Source organism: Bos grunniens, chromosome 26 (assembly GCF_055505025.1).
Source record: "Bos grunniens cultivar Pamir isolate PY7600 chromosome 26, Bosgru_T2T1.0, whole genome shotgun sequence".
Classification (NCBI taxonomy): domain Eukaryota; kingdom Metazoa; phylum Chordata; class Mammalia; order Artiodactyla; family Bovidae; genus Bos; species Bos grunniens.
Genome location: NC_141190.1, coordinates 26,497,978 through 26,524,596, shown reverse-complemented (window position 1 = coordinate 26,524,596; position 26,619 = coordinate 26,497,978). Strand labels below are relative to the sequence as shown.

Genomic DNA, 26,619 nt, shown 5'->3' with positions numbered 1-26,619 from the left:
ACCGTATTTTTGTGTTCTTGTTCTCAGCTGGATCAGGTATGAACTCCATGTACCCGTGGAGAAGGAAATGGCAACCCACTCCAGTATTCTTGCCTAGAGAATCCCGTGGACAGAGGAGCCTGGTGGGCTGCTGTACATAGGGTCGCACAGAGTCGGACACGATTGAAGCAACTTAGCATGCATGCATGCATTGGAGAAGGAAATGGCAATCCATTCCAATATTCTTGCCTGGAGAATCCCAGGGACAGAGGAGCCTGGTGGGCTGCCATCTATGGGTCACACAGAGTCGGATACAACTGAAGCGACTTAGCAGCAGCAGCAGTCATTTACCTGACACCATATTGAAATGGTAATCTTCATGCCCTGACTTGTATTTTCTACCTCCTATATATTCGTAGTCACCTAAAATCTAGTTTCTTCCTTCATCATTCCCCCAACACTATTCTCTCAAAGGTTAGAAATAACCTTTGAATTGTCAGATGCAATGATTTTTTTGACAGTCTTTATCTGGTCTCAAGTCTATATAACTTGACTGTTTTGAGTACCTTCTGCTTGAAACTCTGACTTTTATGGAATCACTCTTTAGTTCTTTGGCTACTTGTCGTATGGTCCATTCAGTCCTTTACTGCAACCTCTTTCTTAAGAGTAGGTGTCAAAGGAAAGTCCTGTTCTTCCACCCTCTTCTCTCCTCACACAATGTTAGCTATTTATACATGTGAAATTTCTGCCTATTGAGTAAATATAAACCTGATAAATATAAACCACAAGGCTGGCTAGACCTCTTCCTGAACTACAGGTGAAGCTTTAAACTTACTACTAGGCATTGACACCTGGCGAGCATATAGGTACTCAACAAGCTCCCATAGCAACTTATTGTTTTCTCAAGATATGATATCCCACTTGTAACTTTTATACTCTTAAAAGTTAACACACACACACACACAAAAGTTAACACACATTAAGTGTTCTCAGAGGTTTATGTAAAATGTCATTTAATCCTTGCAACTACCTTTCAAGCTACGTAATATCATTACAGTTATTTTAAATGAGACACAGAAAAGCTAAATAATTTTCTAAAGTCATCAGCTATATGTTAGCAAACTCTGACTTTGAACTCAATCTGGCTGAATGTATGTTCTTAAAATCTACATTATGAAGGTTAATAGGAGAGTAAAAAAGCTGGCTTAAAACTCAGCATTCAAAAAAAGAAGATCACAGCATCCAGTGCCATGACTTCATGGCAAATAGATCAGGAAACAATGGAAAAAGTGAGAGACTGTATTTTCTTGGGCTTCAAAATCACTGCAGCCATGAAATTAAAAGATGCCTGCTCGTTGGAAGAAAAGCTATGACAAACCTAGACAGTGTATTAAAAAGCAGAGAAATTAGTTTGCTGACAAAGTAATGCCAACAAAGGTCCATATAGTCAAAGCTATGGTTTTTCCAGGAGTCATGTACGGATGTGAGAGTTGGACCATAAAGAACGGTAACGTGAAAGAATTGATGCTTTTGAACTGTGGTGCTGGAGAAGACTCTTGAGAGTCCCTTGGACTGCAAGGAGATCCAAACAGTCGATCCTAAAGGAAATCAATCCTGAATATTCAAGGGAAGGACTGATGCTGAAACTGAAGCTCCAATATTTTGGCCACCTGATGCAAAGAGCTGACTTATTAGAAAAGACCCTGATGTTGGGAAAGATTGAAGGCAGGAGGAGAAGGCAATGACAGAGGATGAGATGGTTGGATGGCATCACTGACTCAATGGACTTGAGTTTAAGCAAGGTCCGGGAGATGGTGAAGGACAGGGAAGCCTGCTGTCCATGGGGTCGCAAAATGTCAAACATGACTGAGCAACTAAACAGAATTCTATAGAAAAGTGGAGATGGCAGAAAGATGGGGAAAGAAAGAGCCCTTAAGTAAAAAGTTTCAGAACTATACCATTTATTGGAATATTTGTCTTTATGCAGCCAGATTGAAAATTCATTAACAACCTGTGTTGATATATACACCATAGGTGATTTAGTATTGGGTGATACGTGTCAAAAACTTCACTTTGTTTTTGTTGTTGTACTATTCCCCTGAAAGGGAGGCCAATTTGTAAATATATGTTAGGTTTCCTCATTGTTTTTAACGTTGTTCATATCTAGTCATAGAACATTAGAGCTAAAAAGTATCTTAGGAATCATCTAGAAAAATCTAGTTTATAAAGAGGCCTAGAGTGTTCAAGTAGTGATCTGCAGTCACAGACCAAGTCAGTGACTGAACCAAGACAAGAATCTAGATCTTAAAACATCTAGCCCCTTGTTTATTGTGAAAGTGAAAGTCGCTCAGTGGTGTCCGACTTTTTGTGACCCCATGGACTGTGCAGTCCATGGAATTCTCCAGGCCAGAATACTGGAGTGGGTAGCTGTTCCCTTCTCCAAAGGATCTTCCCAATCCAGGAATTGAACCAAGGTCTCCTGCACTGTAGGCGGTTTCTTTACCCGCTGAGCTACCAGGGAAGCCCCCTTGATATTTTTCTGATTTCTTTGAGTTTATTGTAGTACATCTTATATATATATATAAGTGTGTGTGTTTGTGTGTATATATATATATATGTGTGTGTGTGTGTGTGTGTGTGTGTGTATACACACACATACACATATATGCACACATATATATACATACATATGGGCTTCCCTGGTGGCTCAACAGCAACTGCTACGCCTTGGGGAGAGTATCATGCTAACAGTGTTGAATCCAGTGGAAGAATGGGTCTAAGAACCTATCTTCTTCCTCTAGGAGTTTACCAAGCCTAAAGTATGCTCTGGACACTGTACTGTGGTTGGAAACAAGAGATTTTATATTACAGAGTTGATATAAATGTAAATATACCAATTGAGCCAAAGACTTGGAAATAGGATATTCTGGTTAAGAGAATTTTCAAGTTAAACAATAAATAAGTTAAACATTCTGGTTTTAACACTTTCAAAAATAGTCTTCCAGAGTTAAAGCTGTTTTTTGTTTTTTTTTGAATAAGAACACTTCAATAAATGTGAATGAATAGCTGTTTCATGTTTAATACCTTGTAAGGCATTAACGTAACCTTTCTGAGACTCAATTACTTTAGTTCACGGGCTAAGGATAGAAAGAAAAGGGGCAACAGAGGATGAGATGGTAGCATGGCATCACCGACTCAATGGACTTGCTGCTGCTAAGTCGCTTCAGTTGTGCCCGACTCTGTGCGACCCCATAGCTGAGTTTGAGTAAACTCCAGGAGATAGTGAAGGACAGGGAAGCCTGGCATGCTGCCGTCCATGGGGTTGCAAAGCGTCTGACACGACTAAGTGACTGAACAACCGCAACAAAGGCAGAAAAAATATATGGGACTCTTGAGTTGAATGTGATTATGTGAATTAAGTCTAGGATATACTCTCAGTTTTTAACATCTCCTTATCAAGTCTTCCTTTATTGACTTTTGCTTATTTTTTCATAAGCAAAATGTATAGGCATCAGAGAGGGTAAATGAGAAGTCATACTTATCATATATTACTTCTTTGAGAGTTCATTCTGCTAAGCTAATAATAAATGGAAATACTTAGAACTCAACCTGTTCTCTGAGCAGGAATTCAAAGACAAATTAGAAAAGTTAGTAGAAATAGTTTGAAGGAAAGGATGGGGTTTTTTTGGCTTAAACTAAAAATATGCAACATATTAAAAAAAAAAAAAAGATAACTCATCCCAACAGAAAGGAAACTGGTCAGAAAATAATTAGAGAAAAATCATAATGACAAGAGAAAAGTTGGCTGTGCCTCTCCCAGCTCCACGAGAGGAGAGGGAATTTAGGTCAGTGCAGTGTGAGTATTATATTGCTATTTAAAAAGCTATCCCTGCTGTGGAGATGGACATATCAGGCTGTTTTTGTCTCACCCCATTAAGCTTAAAATCATCGAACTGATTCTCCTTTCTCTAATTCCATACTAATCAAGCAACCTTCTCTCTGATTATAATTTGGTTTCCCACACTGGCCTGCCTACAGTGAGAGCATGTGCTGTCCATGCTGATGCAAGTATTCCAGTGCATAGGTGACTATAGTTCTCATTGCAAATTAATACGTTAGCATTCTTATCTAACAATTGTGTCGTGAGATATGGAGCTCCTTTCATGATGATGTAACCTGGTTTGTAAGCGCAGAAGATGAAGGCCACAGATATTTTACCCCCACAGGATGTCTTCTTCAGGCTTCTCAGGGCATAGTCATCCAACCCCCCTCCCTAAATTCCAACAACCCTCTTTGTTAAAGCTTACCATTCAAAATATCTTTTTGCTGTTGGTCTTGACCATTAGCCTAAAAACTGCCACAGATAAGTTGAATCCTCAAAAACTTCTACTGCAAAATTTCAAAAGACCTCTATCCCTCATTATTACTTATCTCAATAATACTTCACTGATGAGATGGGGCAAATAAGGAAGTGATGTGTTTTTCCTTTCTGGACACCATTTCTGACATGATTCAGCAACCTCACTCAAAGCTTCAGTTCCAAAGTTCCTAAAATAAGGGAAATTCATGTAAGGAAGGGGCATAAGAGAGACCATATGGTAGGTCAGGTGAATGTTTGAGATCAGAGACTCTGGAACATCACTGCCTGTATTTTAATTCTGGCTTCACTAAATGTGATCTTTACCAAGATGCATGAGCTTTTCTATGCTTTAGTTGCTACATCTATAAAATGGGGGCATAAATAGCAACTATCTCATAGGATTATGAGAATTAAATCAAGTTTATAGAAAATAATCACATGCGCCATGCTGTGCTTAATCGCCCAGTCACGTCCAACTCTTTGTGACCCCATGGTCTGTAGCCCACCAGGCTTCTCTGTCCATGGGGATTCTCCAGGCAAGAATATTGGAGTGGGTTGCCATGCCCTCCTCCAGGGGATCTTCCCAACCCAGGGATCAAATACAGGTTTCCCATATTGCAGGCAGATTCTTTACTGTCTGAGTTACCAGAAAGCCCAAATAACCACATACCACATAATTTTCACACATTTTCAAAAAACATACTGTACTCACCAAATGTATTAAACTAGTGGCCTAGAAATCCATATACAAGAACTTGACCTACACATGTTACAGACCTTGGATGTAAGTCTGAAACACTCTATTCTAGGCAGATACTGTAATGCAACAGTAACTTTGAGCTCTGTTAAATCCACATGAGAAGCCTATTTGATCATGCTCTGGGATTTCAGCTGGATCTAGGGCAGTGTGTGTAGACATAAGATTTATGGAATCAGTATGTTGGAATATATTCCCAGATCTCAAAAGGGGCACTTTCTAACTATCTTGATCCACAGACCTCACAACTAACAAGCAAAAAAACTGGAGCAGGTTGCCAATTCTTCCAGACCCACAGATTAAACCCACGTCTCCTGCATTGGCAGGTAGATTTTTTATCACTAGAGCCACTTAGGAAGCCCCATTTTATCTTATTCTATAGAATTTTATTGCCACTTTAAAAAATAGTCTATATTAGAAGGGGTGTATTTAAACAATAATAATTCTCTTAGCATTTTTTGGACTTGTATGCATAATTGCCAACAACCATTATTCCATAGGTCTACAAATGAAATAAACAGCCTACTTGGACATTTTCAGGTGATAGAAGGTAAAGTAACTAAAAATACAAATGCTCTGTCTTTCCACATTACTACGTGTTACAAGCAGTCTGTCAGCAAAGTTCCTCTAGGTCTAGTCTTAGGTATTAAGACTTGAAGGATGTCAGTTTTACTGGATGCTTGCCATATTCAATGTGATAGAAAGTATTTTAAAATTTGTAATGATGATTCTTGTTATAATGTGCTATTCTGTCTCAACTGAGCAAAACAATTACCCTTTAGTCTCATGTAAATAATTATCTTTTCATATTAACATAATTCAGACTTGTGCACCCACCTTTACAAATTGCAATATTACTTTTGTGCACTAAAGGTGAACGTCTTCAGGATTTCTTAATCTATAGGCAGGTTTGGAAGCCCTGTTTCAAAAATATGGTCAGAAAATGCCAAAAATATTTTAATAGAGGTATTTATTCTTACTACTCATGTTACAAAAAAGCAATATGCTTGCGTGCTAATGTGTCTAGATTTTACACTTGCTGGACCTAAGTCATTTTGTAAAATTCACAGGAAATAAAAATTTTTAGAAGCATAGTAGTTTGGGAATAAGAAGAAGATGATTTTGATATATGGCAAAACCAATACAATATTGTAAAGTTAAATAAAATAAAATTAAAAAAAAAAGAAGATGATGAGCCAGAAGATGTTTAGCTCGTCATTCTAAGCATCTGTGACTCTAACATCTTCTAAATTCCTACCTAGCTCTTCTTAATTCTAGGTCCCCCAGGATGTCTTTCTTGCATAAATGGAAATGATCTTACAGATAAAATCTATCAACAGTTCAATACTATTTGAGAAACAGTTACTGTTTTTTTTTTTGTAAATCAGTGGCCTCTGTAAACAGCACCAGAAGGTATCTGTAATCCCCAAATTTCTCTTTAAAGAACAGCTGGACATTTACCATTAAGATGGGTTTGCTTGTTTAAGCACTGCTGTTCCCCCATGAAAAGTACATATCACACAAAAAGGACCAAACACTACTGCTAACAGCTTGGCGAGTGTGTTGGTCTACTCAACTAACATTGTCTATTATACGCCAAGTACTGAACTGGTGGGAAGATGATATTCTTAGTTGGTGTGGACATGCCTTCCCCTGAAATATCTAGCTCATTTTACTACTGCCAGAGCAGGATCCAGGTACAAACCTTATATGTAGAAACTCACTCCGGTATAGAGACAGAGCAGGCCTCATTTAAACCCAATTTATCAACCATTTTAACAACTGGCATTTCCCTGGAATTACCTCCTCATCCCTCTTGGTTCATTTATAAATAATTTGAGTGCTGCTTTAGTTTTATGTTTGGAGAGTAAACTGAAATCTATTTACCAAAATGATTAATATCCACTCCTCAGTGATATATATATAATTTATTTCTTGCAAATAATTTATTTGCTTGAAAAATCAGGTATATTAAAAATGGTAAGAAGTTTGGCTTTTTGATATCCATGTTCAGTGAATCTCTGAAGTAGAAGGGCCCTCAAAGACTTGCAAGTTCACCCTCTCTTTCTAGGAGTGGCCTGATGGACAGGAAGCTGAAAACCCAGGAACTTCTTCTATATCCCTCGACAGAATTTTCTCTGAAAACGTGAAAATATTTTCTCCTAGGATTGTCCAATTCCTAATTTTAGAGAGGAAAACTATTTTAAAACATAGATGTCAACAACATAGAATGCACTTTGTCCCTGAGTCTAGTTCATTAGGAAAAAGTCAAAGTTGGAAGATAGATAAATTCAGAATGTTAAAAATTACTAGCTTATATAATTATTTGTTTTGTATGTCTGTTTCACTCTGGGGACTAGACTGAGAATGCTGCTTACTTTCTCCATGGATGTGGAAACCAATAACTAAAATTCTTATATTCCTTGAGGGTTTTTTCCCCTACCTTAATGTCACAAGCTATTTAGCTTTCATACTAAAAAGAAAACAGTGTTCTTGGGATCTGGGTCCTATCCATACCACCAACGGAGTACCGTGTGATCGTCAGCATGACCCTCCCCCTCACTGCCTCAGTTTCCTCTTTAGTATAAAGAAACACGACGGTTTTTAACAGATGGGGAAACAATGGAAACAGTGACAGACTTTATTTTCTTGAGCTCCAAAATCACAACAGATGGTGACTGCAGCCATGAAATTAAAAGATGCTTACTCCTTGGAAGAAAAGCTATGACCAACCTGGACAGCATATTAAAAAGCAGAGGCATTACTTTGCCAACAAAGGTCCATCTAGGCAAACCTATGTTTTTTCCAGTAGTCAAGTATGGATGTGAGATTTGGACGATAAAGCTGAGTGCTGAAGAATTGATGCTTTTGAACTGTGGTGTTGGAAAAGAATCTTGAGAGTCCTTTGGACTGCAAGGAGATCAAAAAAGACAATCCTAAAGGAAAGCAGTCCAGAATATTCATTGGAAGGATTGATGCTGAAGCTGAAACTCCAATAATTTGGCCACCTGATGCGAAGAAATGACTCATTTGAAAAGACCCCGATGCTGGGAAAGATTTAAGGCAGGAGGAGAAGGGAACGACAGAGGATGAGATGATTGGATGGCATCACTGACTCAATGGACATGAGTTTGAGCAGGCTACAGGACTTGGTGATGGACAGGGAACCCTGACATGCTGCAGTCTATGGGGTTGTAGGGAGTTGGACATGAATGAGCTACTGAACTGAACTGAACTGAAGAGCCCTCCAGCCTCCAACAATCCAGAGTTGTGATAGTGGCACCAAGACACTTTCTTGCTTGTCTGCACTGTGCTAGACTCCATCTCAGAGCTTGTATTTATTTCTCTCATTGTCCAAACAACAGTAATGCCTTTCTGAGTTGCTTGGTAGGGTCAATTCTATGAGTATACCAGTTCACTTCAGTTCAGTTCAGTCGCTCAGTCATGTCCGACTCCTTGGAGCCTGTGAATTGCAGCACGCCAGGCCTCCTTGTCCATCACCAATTCCCAGAGTTTACTCAAACTCATGTCCATCGAGTCGGTGATGCCATCCAGCCATCTCATCCTCTGTCGTCCCCTTCTCTTCCTACCCCCAATACCTCCCAGCATCAGTCTTTTCCAATGAGTCAACTCTTCACATGAGGTGGCCAAAGTATTGGAGTTTCAGCTTTAGCATCAGTCCTTCTAATGAACACACAGGACTGATCTCCTTTAGAATGGACTGGTTGGATCTCCTTGCAGTCCAAGGGACTCTCAAGAGTCTTCTCCAACACCACAGTTCAAAAGCATCAATTCTTTGGTGCTTGGTCTTCTTCACAGTCCAACTCTCACATCCATACGTGACTACTGGAAAAACCATAGCCTTCACTAGATGGCTATGTTGGCAAAGTAATGTCTCTGCTTTTGAATATCTAGGTTGGTCATAACTTTCCTTCCAAGGAGTAAGCATCTTTTAATTTCATGGCTGCAATCACCATCTGCAGTGATTTTGGAGCCCCCAAAAAATAAAGTTTGACACTGTTTCCACTGTTTCCCCTCTATTTCCCATGAAGTGATGGGACCAGATGCCATGATCTTAGTTTTCTGAATGCTGAGCTTTAAGCCAACTTTTTCACTCTCCTCTTCTACTTTCATCAAGAGGCTTTTTAGTTCCTCTTCACTTTCTGCCATAAAGGTGGTGTCATCTGCATATCTGAGGTTATTGATACTTCTCCCGGCAATTTTGATTCCAGCTTGTGCTTCTTCCAGCCCAGCGTTTCTCATGATGTACTCTGCATATAAGTTAAATAAGCAGGGTAACAGTATACAGCCTTGTTGTATTCCTTTTCCTATTTGGAACCAGTCTGTTGTTCCATGTCCAGTTCTAACTGTTGCTTCCTGATCTGCATATAGGTTTCTCAAGAGGCAGGTCAGGTAGTCTGGTATTCCCATCTCTTTCAGAATATTCTACAGTTTATGGCCATCCACACAGTCAAAGGCTTTGGCATAGTCAATAAAGCAGAAATAGATGTTTTTCTGGAACTCTCTTGCCTTTTCGATGATCCAGTGGATGTTGGCAATTTGATCTCTGGTTCCTCTGCCTTTTCTAAAACCAGCTTGAACATCTGGAAGTTCACAGTTCTCGTATTGCTAAAGCCTGGCTTGGAGAATATATAAACAAGTTCAAATCCCCGTTTCCCTGCCTCCAGGCATTCTGTTGCCCATCCAATTATAAAATGAAATTTGGATTTTTTGAAAGCATAGAAAATTATTAACATTCAGTTTAAAATATTTAATTTCTTTGAGCAAAGTACAGATTCCTAAAGCTTTCAAGACCCACTGAATGGGGTTCCCGACTACCTTTCCAGACTCGCGTCTTGCCAATGTTCCCCTTTCTTTTTACATTCCAGGCATGTTTAAATGTCCTCAGTTACCATTTCAGCTCCAACATCTGCTTTTGTCCATGTTCCATGAACCACTTGTTCCTGTGCTTGGCCTGTTTTACTTCTATGGATCCTCAACATTTCAATGTTGATATTGTTTCTGGACTGCATTTCCTGAATACTTCATGCCTGTCCAGGTGCCTGTCTTCTGTGCTCCTATAGCTCCTTCTATTCCTTTCTCTCGGCTCTTACTCTTTATGCAAGTGTGACCTGCATTTATTTACTTCCATTATATTTCTCAGGCAATCTTTAGTTCTTAGTATTGAGGCCTAGCATACGCCATGCCAAAATGTATCTCAGTAGCTTGTTATTTTGATTTAAAGTTGCTTAAGAAATGGGCACTACAAAAGGGACACTCTGCCCCTCCCTTTTGTCTCCCTGAAAGCAGGAAATGAATTTCCCATATGAAAGGTGCCCTCCCACCAACTAAAATTAAAAAAGAACACCCGTGTTGCCAGAGACAGGGAATTCAGGCCAAGCAGGATTTACAAATAAAATTTGTTACTTTTTTAGTTTACTACCCTGAGCCCAAACTTTACTTTCTTCATTGATTGATCACACCAAACCTAAGTGTCTTTGTCCTGTCAACTTCTCACAAATGTTCGTTTTTCTAAAGAAATAATGCCTGATTTGGCCACTTTTTATGTCTCATTTCAATGAGACCTCTTTGTGCACAAATTTTTTTCTTCTTTATCTATCTTGTATCAATTTTATTATTATTCCAGTCATAAGAGCTCAAGAAGGGTAGAGGGGGAAATTTTCTCTAGAATTAGTATAGTACAGGATGTAGGAAAATGCAGAGGAAACAGAGATCAAATTGCCAACTTCCGCTGGATCATCAAAAAAGCAAGAAAGTTCCTAAAAAACATCTACTTCTGCTTTATTGACTATGCCAAAGTTTTTGACTGTGTGGATCACAACAAACTGGGGAAAATTCTTCAACAGATGAGAATACCTGACCACCTGACATGCCTTTTGAAAAATCTGTATGCAGGTCAGGAAGCAACAGTTAGAACTGGACATGGAACAACAGACTGGTTCCAAACAGGGAAAGGAATACGTCAAGGCTGTATATCGTCACCCTGCTTATTTAACTTATAAGCAGAGTACATCATGAGAAACGCTGGGCTGGAAGAAGCACAAGCTGGAATCAAGATTGCCGGGAGAAGTATCAATAACCTCAAATGTGCAGATGACACCACCTTTATGGCAGAAAGTGAAGAGGAACTAAAGAGCCCCTTGATGAAAGTGGAAGAGGAGAGTGAAAAAGTTGGCTTAAAGCTCAACATTCAGAAAACAAAGATCATGGCATCTGGTCCCATCACTTCATGGGAAATAGATGGGGATACAGTGGAAACAGTGACAGACTTTATTTTGGTGGGGCTCCAAAATCACTGCAGATGGTAACTGCAGCCATGAAATTAAAAGATGCTTGCTCCTTGCAAGAAAAGTTATGACCAACCCAGACAGCATATTAAAAAGTAGAGACATTACTTTGCCAACAAAAGTCCATCTAGTCAAAGCTATAGTTTTTCCAGTAGTCATGTATGGATGTAAGAGTTGGGCTACAAAGAAAGCTGAGCACCAAAGAATTGATGCTTTTGAGCTGTGGTGTTGGACAAGACTCTTGAGAGTCCCTTGGACTGCAAGGAGATCCAACTATTCCATCCTAAAGGAAATCAGTCCCGAATATTCATTGGAAGGACTGATGTTGAAGCTAAAACTCCAATACTTTGGCCACCTGACGCGAAGAACTAACTCACTGCATAAGTCCCTGATGCTGGAAAAGATTGAAGGTGGAAGGAGAAGGCAACAACAGAGGATGAGATGGTTGGATGCATCACGGACTCAATGGACATGAGTTTGAGTAAACTCCAGGAGTTAGCGATGGACAGGGAGTCCTGGTGTGCTGCAGTCCGTGAGGTTGCAGAGTCAGACACAACTGACAGACTGAACTGAACTGGATGTAGACAGGTGCTCAGTAAATATTAGCAGCATAAATTAAGGAAGGATTGAAGGAACAGAAGTAAAAAAACCCTTGTAAATCAACAGTCTAAGGGATATCTCTCTTCTTATTACAACCATCCCAGGTGTTTCCCAGCCTTCCCTAGGCTGAACCTCCTCCATTGGTTCAATAGTGATTAGTCAACAAAGACAAGGGCACCATCTCCAGAATGGTCCAGAGCATTAACCTGGACATGCCCTCAAACACACACCCCTAAAAACCTCTATTAACTGCTGCTTGTATTGTACCATTCTCCCGCTGCACTCATTTCTCTGCTTCCAAGCATTCCCATTGAATCTTTCCCCTCTGGTTGGCATAAAATATCTTCTTTGATCTCAGTCCATATAACTCATCCAACAATTCCCTTTACCTCTTCAGTTAGTATCATATATGCCAAACATTTAGGACATTCAACTCTCACATCCCCATGTTAGTGGTTATTCCCACTTATCTATCTTCAGACATGTTTATTTGTTCCAATGTCTCCATTCCCTTTCACTAATTTCAACCTTATTCAGCCTTTAAGAGGCACTGTGAATCTTTCTTCAACTGTTTTAAAGGAACAGCTTATTAGACTTACTAGCTAGCATTAAAGAACTTCTATGTCTTGGGTCTCCGACAGTGCTGCCTTTGTCCGAATTCAGCCCACAGAACTATTTTTTGTTTGACCTAATGCTTTTTAAAAAGTTAATTACCAATTGTGAAAAAAGGCAAGAAAGTTTGCACCAAAAGAAGGATTTGAGGGGTGATTCTTGAAAAATGTCAAAGAATTCAGGAACAGTGGGTGGACCCAAACTCCCAAAGAGCAATAACAATTTGACGCTGAGATAACCCTTTGCCTTTAGGTGATCTGTGACCTCTTCAGTTACCACCAGCTTCACCCATCTCTTATTACTCATGTATGGCAGCTGCCTAGTCCCTAAATGAGTTACAGACCATTAGATAGGATAGTTTGGAAGTGATGTAAAATTCCCCACTGATTACGAACTCCCCTACTATAAGATTATCTTTCCACCATTTTTTTTTCTTTTAACATTATTCAGGGGACACTCATACTAAAAGAATTCACTGTCTCTGTCTCTCTTTACAAAACATTCACAGACCTTTAGTGACCACTGAGAGAATGGGGAAGGTATAGTCAGAGAGACATATCAAAAGGCTGCAACCTAATCCTTAATAACATGTATCCCCTTTAAAAATAAAGAAATTTATGAAAATGCCAACTGTTGGAATTTCAATTTTCTGTTATAAATCGTCTTCTCTCCTTTGACAGCTGAAAGTTGACACACATAATTATTTCTTATTAGCTATTGAATTAAAAAAGCCCAGGAGATATTGTTGGGGCTGTTTGGTGGAAGGCGGGGGGGCATGACAAAAGGAGACAGATAAGTAATGAAGACTTTCCTGCATAATAGCAATATTGCTGTTCACACTGTGTGACAACTATTAGTTATTACTTCATTCTTTAAAAAAAAAAAAAGGTAGAACAATTCTGACCTCTCTGTGCACAATCTAAAGGGTACCTAGAATTTCTTCCATAATATTATTGCTGCAAAGTTTACTTGTGAATACCTTGCAGAGTACTCAGCAGTCAGTGAACATGGACTTGGTCAGGAAATAGAGAAAGGAACAAAGTCGCCACAAAAACCTTAGAAGTGAAGGTTTAACTTATGCTTGGGACACTCATGATCAGGAAAACACATGGAAAATGAAAGGCAGAAGATTTAGATATATGTTGAAGCATTTTCAGACTATGATAAGTCTCTGAAAATAGCCTGGTTTTCTCCAAGAGTTAAGAGTTCCCTATCACAGAGTTGCTTGAGATGGCATTAGATGGCTATTAGTAGCTAAGTGGGTCCTAAAACAGCTAACAGAGTCTAGATGACAACTTCTCACACCACTTTTAGACCACCCGTGGTTGTGTAAGGCAATTTTACATCTCAAACTCTGAAAAGAAATCCATTCCTGTTTATTAATATTTTAGTAGGGGTTTACAAAAGGCAAAACATGTTGGGGTTATGGATTACCTTTCATTTCTTCTTCAGACTTTCTGAATTATTTAGAGAGCTCACATAATTTCTTAAACAGAAAAAATATGAGTTTTAAAGAGAAACCCTCACTCTTCCTTTAGGTAACCTAAGGAATCCAACACTGCTACTTGAACTTAGAACATCACAAATTAAACTGTGAATTGTGTGCAATAGCTAAACGTTGCCTAAGAATAGATGAAGTACCTCACACAACTGCAAAACCTAATGTAAATACCCCTAAAGTTTTCTGTGCTGTGCTTAGATGCTCAGTCTTGTCCAACTCTTTATGACCCCTTGATTGCAGCATGCCAGGCTCCTCGGTCCATTCTCCAAGCAAGAATACTAGAGTAGGTTGCCATGCCCTCCCCCAGGGAATCTTCCCAACCCAGGTATCAAAGCCAAGTCTCCCACATTGCAGGCAGATTCTTTACCATCTGAGCCACTAGGTAAGCCCCTAGTAGGTTCTAGCTATCTCAAAAACAAAAACAGCCTCTCTCCCTCCAGAAATACTTCTATCATATTCTATAGGTACCACTTGTTTGACTACTTATGACCTGGAATTAATTGTCATCTTCCATGTGTTTATTCCATCTACACAGTTCAGTTCAGTTCAGTTCAGTCTCTCAGTCATGTCCGACTCTTCTCGACCCCATGAATCGCAGCATGCCAGGCCTCCCTGTCCATCACCAACTCCCAGAGTTCACCCAGACTCATGTCCATCAAGTCAGTGATGCCATCCAGCCATCTCATCTTCTGTCGTCCCCTTCTCCTCCTGCCCCCAATCCCTCCCAGCATCAGAGTCTTTTCCAGTGAGTCAACTCTTCCATGAGGTGGCCAAAGTACTGGAGTTTCAGCTTCAGCATCATTCCTTCCAAAGAAATCCCAGGGCTGATCTCCTTCAGAATGGACTGGTTGGATCTCCTTGCAGTCCAACTAGACTGAAAACTTTGACAAACTAAGGTTCCCATGATAGCAATTAGCAGAGTACTTAATGGACTTGTAGGAACAGTGTGTACACTGTCATTTTCTAAACAAAGGTAACCATGTCCCTGTCAGGTTCATTTTTGTTCATCTTTATAATGTTACATATATACATATTATACATATATATATTTATAATGTTATATATATCCAGTTGTGAGCCACATCTAAATGATAGATACATTAAAAGATATTTGCAATTGTCCCCAAAGTCCAAAAAAAAGGTATTTGCATGGAGATTTATACAGATATGTTTACAGTTTTTTTCAAACAAGGGTTATTACCAGTAACTCATCTTTCCACAGTGTGTGTGTGTGCACATGCACACAGGGAAATAATGGCACAACAACCCCACACAATGATCAAAGAGTCATTTGCATTAGCTTTTAGAATGAAGTATATGACTTTTCCCTGGTGGCTCAGTGATGAAGAACCTGCCTACGATGCAGGAGATGCAGGTTTGATCCCTGGGTCTGGAAGATCCCCTGGAGAAGGAAATCTTAAGCCATTCCAGTATTCTTGATGAGAAAATCTCATGGGCCAAGAAGTCTGATGGGCTACAGTCAATAGGGTCACAAAAGAGTCAGACATGACTTAGCAACTAAGCAACAAATATGACTTTCTAATTTTCCCTCACCTCTTTCAATCTGAATGACTCATTCTGTTTACAGTCATGATAATGTTCTTCCTGGCCTTGCTATTCTCATTACCATTTTCACTTTCCCTGAACACAAACAAACAAATAGGGAAAAGGGACAGAAGACACATTTTAAGTGTATACTGGAGATTTTTGTTGTTGCAATTCTGATAAAGTGTGTGTGTGTGTATGTATGTGTGTGTATATACACATATACGTATATATAATTTTTCTCACTGTAGAGAAAACACAATGCCAATATTAAAAATGTTTTGGAAGTTTATGCTTGGAGGCATAATTATAGTAAAAAGGCATTCAAAGTTACTAATTACTAGTAAAATATCTTCTTCGAAAATCTTAATTTTAAATGAAGAAGTTTTATATTAGGCCAGAGTTAATGCCAATTTGGACCATTCTCCATGTGCTTCCATTTTCATAATAATATCCACCTCTGGAGAAAATATTTTAAGCCAATCAACTTCATTCAACATTATTATGGAGAAATTCTATAGCAGATATTATTGGTACAGTTCAAAAAGTCTCAACTTTCATTGCAATGGTTGACCAGCATGGGATACAGAAGTCTAGTACCCTTGATTCAACACCGAACAAATTCCATGGGGCAATTTATATTTCAGAACTTCCGAAGGGATCAGCCTGAGGCTAGATCTCATCTGAATCCATGTATTTGCTGCCTCTCCTCCTCCTTCCTTAATCTGCTTACCTCACTCACAGATGATTCCTCTCTGAAGCACTTCTTTGGCAAACTGCTGCTGCTGCTGCTAAGGCACTTCAGTTGTGTCCAACTCTGTGCGACCCCAGAGACAGCAGCCCACCAGGCTCCCCCGTCCCTGGGATTCTCCAGGCAAGAACACTGGAGTGGGTTGCCATTTCCTTCTCCAATGCATGAAAGTGAAAAATGAAAGTGAAGTCGCTCAGTCGTGTCTGACTCCTAGCGACCCCGTGGGCTGCAGCCTACCAGGCTCCTCTGTCCATGGGATTTTCCAGGCAAGAGTACTGGAGTGGGGTGCCATTGCCTTCTCTGCTTTGGCAAACTGCTTGCACACAAATCCCTGTTGCAGGCTCTTCTAAGAAATAAAACCTAAGACAGATGCCCTTAACATTAGACTGAAAGAACTAAGTGCCTCGATGATGTCTTTCATAGACATACCCATAATAAATAAGAATCATTAGGATAGTCATAATGGAAGGTAGTTGGGTCTTCATTTTAAACCAGTGTTTCTCAACCAGAAGCAATTTGCCCAACAAGTGACATTTGGCAATGTCTAGCACAAGGCTTCCCTTGTGGCTCAGCTGGTAAAGAATCTGCCTGCAATGAGGGAGACCTGTGTTTGATCCCTGGGTTGGGAAGATCCCCTGGAGAAGGGAAAGGCTACCTACTCCAGCATTCTGGCCTGGAGAATTCCATGGACTGTATAGTTCATGGGATTGCAAAGAGTCAGACATGACTGAGTGACTTTCACTTTTCTTTCACTTTCTTTACAGACTTTATTACTTTTCATCAGTGGGGTAGACCAGCAGTCCCCAAAATTTTGGGCACTAGGTACCAGTTTTTCCATGGATGATGGGGTGGGGATAGTTTGGGGATGATTCTTATAAGAACCATGCAACCTAGATCGCTTGCATGCACAGTTCACAGTAGGGCTTGAGCTCCTATGAGAATCCAATGCTGCTGCTGATCTGAGAGGAGGCAGAGCTCAGGGGGTAATGTGAGTGATGGAGAATGGCAGTAAACACAGATGAAGCTTTGCTCACTCATCTGCTGCTCTCTTTCTGCTGTGTGGCCCGGTTCCTAAAGGCCACATACCTCTACTGATCCATGCCTGGGGGGTGGGGACCCCTTGGGTAGAGGAAAGCATATTACATTTACTGCACAGAAGTGAAGGATACTGCAAAGTATTCTATAACTCACAAGACATCTCCTTACAACAAAGAATTATCAGGTCCAAATTGTCAACAGTACTACTGTTAAGAAATCCTGCTATAGCTCCAACATACTTGTTCAGATTGGATCAGATCAGATCAGTTGCTCAGTCGTGTCCGACTCTTTGCGATCCCATGAATCACAGCACGCCAGGCCTCCCTGTCCATCACCAACTCCTGGAGTTCACTCAGACTCACATCCATCGAGTCAGTGATGCCATCCAGCCATCTCATCCTCTGTCGTCCCCTTCTCCTCCTGCCCCCAATCCCTCCCAGCATCAGAGTCTTTTCCAATGAGTCAACACTTCCCATCAGGTGGCCAAAGTACTGGAGTTTCAGCTTTAGCATCATTCCTTCCAAAGAAATCCCAGGGCTGATCTCCTTCAGAATGGACTGGTTGGATCTCCTTGCAGTTGAGGGGACTCTCAAGAGTCTTCTCCAACACCACAGTTCAAAAGCATCAATTCTTCGGCGCTCAGCCTTCTTCACAGTCCAACTCTCACATCCGTACATGACCACAGGAAAAACCATAGCCTTCACTAGACGGACCTTTGTTGGCAAAGTAATGTCTCTGCTTTTGAATATGCTATCTAGGTTGGTCATAACTTTCCTTCCAAGGAGTAAGCATCTTTTAATTTCATGGCTGCAATCACCATCTGCAGTGATTTTGGAGCCCAGAAAAATAAAGTCTGACACTGTTTCCACTGTTTCCCCATCCATTTCCCATGAAGTGGTGGGACCGGATGCCGTGATCTTCGTTTTCTGAATGTTGAGCTTTAAGCCAACTTTTTCACTCTCCACTTTCACTTTCATGAAGAGGCTTTTTAGTTCTTCTTCACTTTCTGCCATGAGGGTGGTGTCATCTGCATATCTGAGGTTATTGATATTTCTCCTAGCAATCTTGATTCCAGCTTGTGTTTCTTCCAGTCCAGTGTTTCTCATGATGTACTCTGCATATAAGTTAAATAAACAGGGTGACAATATACAGCCATGACATACTCCTTTTCCTATTTGGAACCAGTCTGTTGTTCCATGTCCAGTTCTAATTGTTGCTTCCTGACCTGCATGCAAATTTCTCAAGAGGCAGATCAGGTGGTCTGGTATTCCCATCTCTTTCAGAATTTTCCACAGTTTATTGTGATCCACACAGTCAAAGGCTTTGGCATAGTCAATAAACCAGAAATAGATGTTTTATGAATATGCCTATATAGCCTGCAAGTTACATTATATTGGCCCTATTTCAAATCTGAAAGGAGTGTATCAACTGTTGTTTCCCTGACTCTGCTGGATTTTTATTAAAGCCCTATAGTTTAGAAGTTAAACAAAAATCATCTACCAGACCTAGGTTAGAATTCATTGAGAAAACAGAGAGGGGAGCCCCTGATGGACAAGTCAAAGTTTTGTTTTTGTGCAGATATTTTTCTTCATTGAGGTAATTGCCCCTTTGACCTTGCTGTACACCTTACAGGCCTAGCAACAGTCTTGTAGGAGAAAGAGACTAACTTACATCAGTATTTCACTTGCTTTGAATCATGTACCTAGAAAACAACTATATGCGGCAGACTTTTTTTCTTTTTTTGCCTTGTGTTTTATGTTTATTGGTCTGGCACAATGGTGTTAGAACCTTTAGTTCTAAATGCATTTATACACCTGTGTGAATACATATGCAAATATATATATATATATGTATATTTAAGACTATAGCACCACTTGTACATGTGTAGAGTTGGCAATCTTGTTGAAAAGTACAAAAAATTACCATTAATAATAATAATCCGTGGCCTGTGGGTTTTTTCCAACGCATCATTTTGTGTGTTTAAATTTGAATGTCTTTAGGGTGGGAAAGCTCTTGCCAAGTTCTACCACTCCTTACTGTCTTGCAATATGGGCTTCACTGGTGGCTCAGACAGTAAAGAATCTGCCTGCAATGCGGGAACCCTGGGTTCAATCTCTGGGTTGGGAAGATTGCCTGGAGCAGGGCATGGCAACTCACTCCGGTATTCTTGCCTGGAGAATCCCCATGGACAGAGGAGCCTGGCGGACTACAGTCCATTGGCTTGCAAAGAGTTGGACACAACTGAGCGATTAAGCACAGCACAGCACATACATGCATATTTGTCATTATCTTTAACAATTATTAATGGTAATATTCTCAAGAATTTGAATATTTATTCTCTTTTTGGTATGAGAAAACTGAATTAAGTTTGAAATTCCATCTTATGGCTCTGGTTGGTGCCAGATTTTTGTACATATTTCGTAAGCCAGTGTATATGTACCACATGCCCAAAATGCAACAATGGGTGTGATTTCTGTCACCATAATTCCGGTCTGTGACAATGCCCAGTCTCATTGTGCTTGAAATCTATCACTCAGCTCATCTCCTCTGTGGGGGTGTTTGGAAAGGGCTGACTCCCCTCTGTGTTATGTACAAATCCATCTGGAATGCCAATGTGATATATTTCCTTAGACTATCTAGATGTCAACAGATAGAGGTGACACTGTCAGACCAGCAGCTAAGAACTTCCTCATGGCTCTTTGTGGGGCCATACAGAATCCAGGAAAGGTTTGGCTTGTGGGAAGAGGGGTAGTAAGGCAAAATTGTTTGTGAAAATCCAAGTTCACATAAATGGTGAATAATGGACAAATTATAGAAAATAGTTCATTTTGTGGATTTCATGATAGAGTTCCTTTAAATTGCATTACCCAAGTACACTGACAATATAACTTAATTTTCACAAAAAAAAATTATATAGGACATTCCAGGAAATGGTCCTTTTCAGCACTAAAATTATAAATCATTTACAGTGTTAGCAGAGACCTTATTGATCACATAGCTTAAAATCTAACATGTTAGCTCTGAGAAGAAGTACTTTAAAAAGTGGAATACATAATAGTCCAGATGCCTCTGACCTCTGGAAACTTTGACATGATAGCTTCTGTTTTATTAGGGAAGTTCACATACATAGAGAGGTGTAGCCTGGGCTAAAGCTGACTTTTCTGCACAGACTTTCTCTTTCTTAGGAGAGTTTACATAGCCATTGTTGACTCTGGAAATCACACTTCCCTAAGGACTCTTTCACAAGTCCTGAATCTGTTATTACCTTCACTGCCAAAATTATCAGCCTTCTTGGGGAGATAATCAATCAACCTGATGGTTCAATAAGTGCTTGTTAAATTGCATTGAACCAGGTTTGTTCACCCATCCATCCATCTGTGCTGGACTCTGGGGACATCCTAGTGAAAACATATAGAGGTTTAAGTAGACCAGATACTCTCTTTATAGGTTTTTGTGGCACAATGCTAATGCAAAGGCTGGGAAAGACCTTAGTATTCCAAAACACTTTCCTCATCTGCTCTCCGAAGCTTGAAACTCTTTAAACAGTAATGGGCATCCTTGGGAGGCAATGAGTTCTCTGGAAAACCAAGCTATTTAAGCATCTCCCTCAAGTAGACAATGAGGGTTGAATCAAGTATCATGTCAACATGCTGGTTACACAGCCATTGTCCTGAGCCACAGTGGTGCTTATCTGCCCTGCATCCCTTCCTCCATCTTTCTGGCAATACACAAAGTCTGCCTGGGTAGGCAGGCTACCCAGAAACTAGTCTAAGCCAAAGGGGATACCTCCACCCCTTGACCATATTTACTGATCCAAGAATAGAGTCATCATCCATACTGTCCCAGACAAGGCATTCCCTAGGATTTCAAAATTAAGATCTGGGATATTATCTGAGTCTGAAGCTGCAGTGGTCCTGCTCTTTGCCAAAAGGAGGAAGCAGAGCTGCAAGTTAACCTCTGAGAAGTAGCAAGAGCCTCCATGCATGAGAATGTCTACCTCTAAAAGTGATTAAAAGCCATCAAATGTTTCAAAATACAGGTTTAGAGCCAGACTAGTTAGTGTTAAAGTCTATTTGCAAGGCCAGAAACCTGGGTTCAACCCTTGGGTTAGGAAGATCCCCTGGAGAAGGGAATGGCAACCCACTCCAGTAATCTTTGCCTGGAGAATCCCTCTGACCCACCCAGGTCAGAGGAGCCTGGTGGGGTACAGTCCATGTGGTCACAGAGAGTCGGCCATGACTAAGCGCCTAACACTTTCACTTATCTAAGAATAATATCTGCCAATAATAATATTTGATAAATGAATTATAATCATCACCCCAGTTCTGGTCTCTCTCAAATTTGACTTTTGTATTCCTTATTCAACACTAAGCTATTCTAATATATCTCCTAATTTCTCTGTAATCTATTCAATCCATTTAGAGTTAGGGTCTTGTCCATTGTATCAGCAAGTGGGCTCATGCTAATACAGTGTTTAAGATCCCTGAGATCCTAATTCTATGTGGATGGTCCTTCACACAAGTCACACAGAAATAAATGGTTTTCCTTTTCATCCTTGTTCTTTTTTATTTTTATTTATTTATTTATTTATTTTACTTTACAATATTGTATTGGTTTTGCCATACATCAACATGCATCCGCCACGGGTGTACACGTGTTCCCCATCCTGAAGCCCCCTCCCACCTCCCTCGCCATACCATCCCTCTTGTTCTTTTTTGTTCTTTTTTAAAATCTCTGATTTTACTCTCTGCTACAAATCTGTCACTTCATAATAGCCAAACATAAAAACAAACTCTTTATCCCTAGAAGTTACAAAAGCACAGATCTTCCCTTTTTTATTAATATATAATTTGGGGGGAATAGAACTGTGTTAACAAGCATGTCGATAAAGAATCCATCTTTCACATTCCTCTGTACAAAAAAAAAAATGAGAGAGAGGGAGATAAAGAAGGAGGGAGGGAGGGAGAGAGAGAAATTAGCTCAAGAAAGAATCAAAAGTAGTCACTGACAGTAGTAAACTGATGGAACCAAATAACTGTCCTCAAGGCTATGAGGAAACCAAATGGAATGGGTATCCACACATCTGTATTATTAGCAAATCCTATCTCCAAGCCTCAGTCCTATTCGAAAAGAATAGCAGGGAAGGAGGAGATTTTATTCTTATATTTAGAGGATTTAGATGCCACTGTTTTCAGAATTGTTTTTGTAAAACATTTTCCTAAAAATGCATCAACATGCTTGCTTTCATTTGTTATCTTTTCTAAGGGACTCAGAGAGTAGGGAGAGGGAAGGAGGTGCAGGGTGACTTAACTGGTTGATAAGGGACAAAATTGAGGGTGATTCAGGCTAGAAGGCTAGCAGAAGATATATATAAACACACACACACACACACACACACACACACACACTGTCTTTCTGTGTTCACAGCCATTCAAGCCCGCAGAAAATGGGGATTCATGATGAGGGACACAAAAGCCCCTGGTTCTCTTCTGAGTGGGACTTTAGGCAGATGTTTGCACATCTTACAGAGAATATCCTCATCCCAATGAATCCTATTACCTGCTCACTGGATCATGAAGGCTCTTTGATGAGACAGGTCATTTTTAGAGGAAGAAAGGGATGTGTATTAGGTGTGAATAGTCTAGGTAGTATCACAGCTCCATTTTTCTTTCCTAAACAAAGCCCTCTAGGTAGCCTTTGTGCCTAGAGGAAGATACTCTCATTCAGAGTTCCAAAGGTAGGGCTGATTGGCAGGGAGAGGTGACACTCTAAAAACCGTGTTTAATCTAGTACTGGGCATTTAACTTGGTCCAAGAGGGCTGAAGGGAAGATCATTTACTCTATAATTATGAAAAAAAAAGAAAGTTTTTCATTTCTTATATTTGGCTGATTGATGTGAAAGAAGAAACAGATAGACTGAGTTATTATAAGAAGTCATCTTTTGATAAGTGCAACCAGCCTGAGGATTAAGCCAATGCTGTTACTGGCAGAACAAGGAAACTGACCTCTAATAATGCTACTGAGCAGTGGAATTGACATAGCTGAATCCTGCTCTGATACAGGACTTAGTATATTTAAAAATTCATTTCTATAACCTTTAAGGCAGTTAGAGAAGGTGTTTCTCATACTTGTAGCCAAAATCTTCCTAAATTGAGAAAGAAATGACATTTGAATACTAAGAAATCATTCCTTATTTCCTACAATTAAATTTTAATATGAAGAAGAGAAAGTAAAAGAACATATAAGGACCCAGGAAAACAAGAGAAAGAACAAGGACAAGAGAACTGAAAGGCCACAGAAAGTAGAGGTCAGCAGAGCTCAAAGAAAACCTTAGTGAATTCATAATTTCCCTATGAGCTGTTTTAAACTGAGCTAGCTCCAGACGAGAGAGCTGCTTCTTTTATTTAATAATTTTTTAAATCTCTGCCATGTATCTAGAATAGTCAATATCATAGAGACAGAAAGCAGAATGATATTTGTCAGGGGCTGACGGTCAAGGGGGAAATGAGGAGCTATTGTTTAATAGGTATAGAGTTGCAGTTTTACAAAAGGAAAAGTACTCTGGAGATAGATAGTTGTGATGGTAGCACAACGTAATGAATGCATTTAAAACTACTGAACTGCACACTTAAAAATGGTTAGATGGTAAATGTATTTAAGTGTATTTTACAATAATAAAAATATAGAAGAAAAAAATTTCTACCATGGACTAAGCCAATAGAAATACAGAAATTAAAGTACACAATTAGCCATCTAGAAATTTTCAATATTAAAAAGCCCACAATAGTATTTATAATTTTAATAGTTTGTTCTACTCCCATTATTTCATTTAATACTTTGAATAACCCTGCCGCTGCTACTGCTGCTAAGTTGCTTCAGTCATGTCCGACTCTGTGCGACCCCATACACAGCAGCCCAACAGGGTCCCCTGTCCCTGGGATTCTCCAGGCAAGAACACTGGAATGGGTTGCCATTTCCTTCTCCAATGCATGAAAGTGAAAAGTGAAAGTGAAGTCACTCAGTCGTGTCCGACTCTTCACAACCCCATGGACTGCAGCCCATCAGGCTCCTCCGTCCATGGGATTTTGCAGGCAAGAGTACTGGAGTGGGTTGCCATTGCCTTCCCTATGGGAATGTATATATCTTCCTATTTTATAGAAAGGAATCAGAGACTCAGTTCCCATAAGTTATATAAGCAAGTTGTGAAGAATAGCACTTCAGTTCCAGTCAGTCTGATACTATCAATCCAGCCTTGTTTTTTACACGGTACTATCTTTCTTGGAGAATACGGGATTATATGTTCACTGTCCCTAATCACCTTGGGTATTGTAATCCCTCTTGTAGAGAAAATGTTTGATAATTCAGGAATAAGAGGACTCTCTCAAAGGCCCCAAACTTTGAATGACATTGGCAGAGGGAATAATTCTTCAACAGGAAAAAAGGTATTCATTTGTTAGATGGTGAGAAATGATTTAACATGTGATCTGCAGTCACAGAGCTGCTAGAGAGAAAATGGATTAAATTGAGTTTGAAACCATTAGCTCTAGAGTCTAATGATTTAGCACTAGAACAGAACTAGCACATTCTACTGCCTGAAAAAGGACCAGAGCAAATCATTTGCTTCATGACAGTACCCCTCTTTTCTCAGGGCAGTGGCAGAAGACACATGTTTTAATCATAATTTCTGAGAGTTGATAGAACACTAAGTCACTGATGGTTGTAAATAAGACTATCAGGAAGCTGTACTATTTGCAACACAATTAGCTAAATAATCGTGGGAGTACAAGAAAATGAGTTAGATAGTAAGGGCTGAGTAGGAAAGGGTACTGTGGATCATCATCAGTGGATTTTTCATGATTTTTCTCTTACATGGCCCCATTCACCTGTCATGCCCCAACTAAGACTATTCTCTGGCTCATCATTGTTCTAAACAACTTAACATGCCATATATAGCATCTTACTGTCTCACCCACGTGAAGCTTTCTACTCTTCTTCTAGCATCATATTCAGTTATTTAAATGTATCATATTTCTTATCTCTAAGCTTTCATTATTTCTATTTTATCTAACTGGGTTTCTTTCCATCTCTTGAAATATTAACATTGAATATGTCTTTAATTCTTATTCATTCAGATGATAATAGATACCCCACTTCTGAATTCCCCTTTGTTGACATTGTCAAAGCCCTAATATTCTATTCATATTTAATTTTTTAAAAAAATTACTCACCAACATGGTGAATTCCTGAAGTTAGGATGATGCGTTGCTTACTTTTGTATTTCCAATACCTGACCTATCATAGTCACTAAATAATTCTTTGTTGAATGAGTGCTGAGTGACTTTACATTGTTCTCTAAATGTTTATGTATTCACCTTCTCATGAATAGCTTTGCTGTCAGTAAGGAGAAAATTGTCTATGTGGGTAATAGATTGAGAGCTCATATAATTCAAGGAATAATCTTACATTAGAAATCTATGATTTAATGTGTTGTTAATGAAAAGTTAAATTGCATGCATCTTATTAGTAGAGATGGCAGATTGAAAACATATATTTCTATTTAATCCACTCCCTAAGCCCTACAAAGATGCTAGAAATGTTTTCAGGCATGAAACTGTGTGAACTTAAAGACTGGGCGATGAGACAGTAAGATTTTGAAAGCTGAAAGCAAATGGACAGGATATGTTGACAATATGACTTTGCAGATCCAAGAAATCTTAATTCTGTGCTTGAAGTGGAAAAGCCAAGAGGAAGCTTTAGTATGAATTCCTAAAAGGTTTAGGATTTGGGAAAAACAGGTACCTTGGGAGTGAAGATTAACATGGGAATAATTAGAGTGTCTAAAGATCTCTTGAGAAAGTCAGATCCATAGATAATCTACCCTCCATTTGAGCTGATAACTAGGAATTTATTCTCTAGACAGAGTAAAGTGGACTATATCTAGATTTAGGATTCCAGAAACATTTCAGGAGAGAAATTCATTTCTGGGGGGAAAGAATTAGGCAAAAATTTTACAGTGAATGTTAAATCCCTTCATTTTATTCTTCTTCTACATGGCTCCCCCAAAATTTATATCAGTTTACAGCCTTCATAAGGCAATGCTGAAGCAGTTTTCAACTTGGATATCTGACCAACTACAGCTAGAAGACCTAAAGATACTGACATTAAGAA

General features: G+C 39.5%; 1 long non-coding RNA gene across 1 annotated transcript in view; it reads right to left on the bottom strand.

Moving 5' to 3' along the window:
- The window catches only part of LOC147344290 (uncharacterized), a 611,360-nt gene that overhangs the window by 216,587 nt on the left and 368,154 nt on the right, over window positions 1-26,619 (bottom strand). The window lies entirely within an intron of this gene.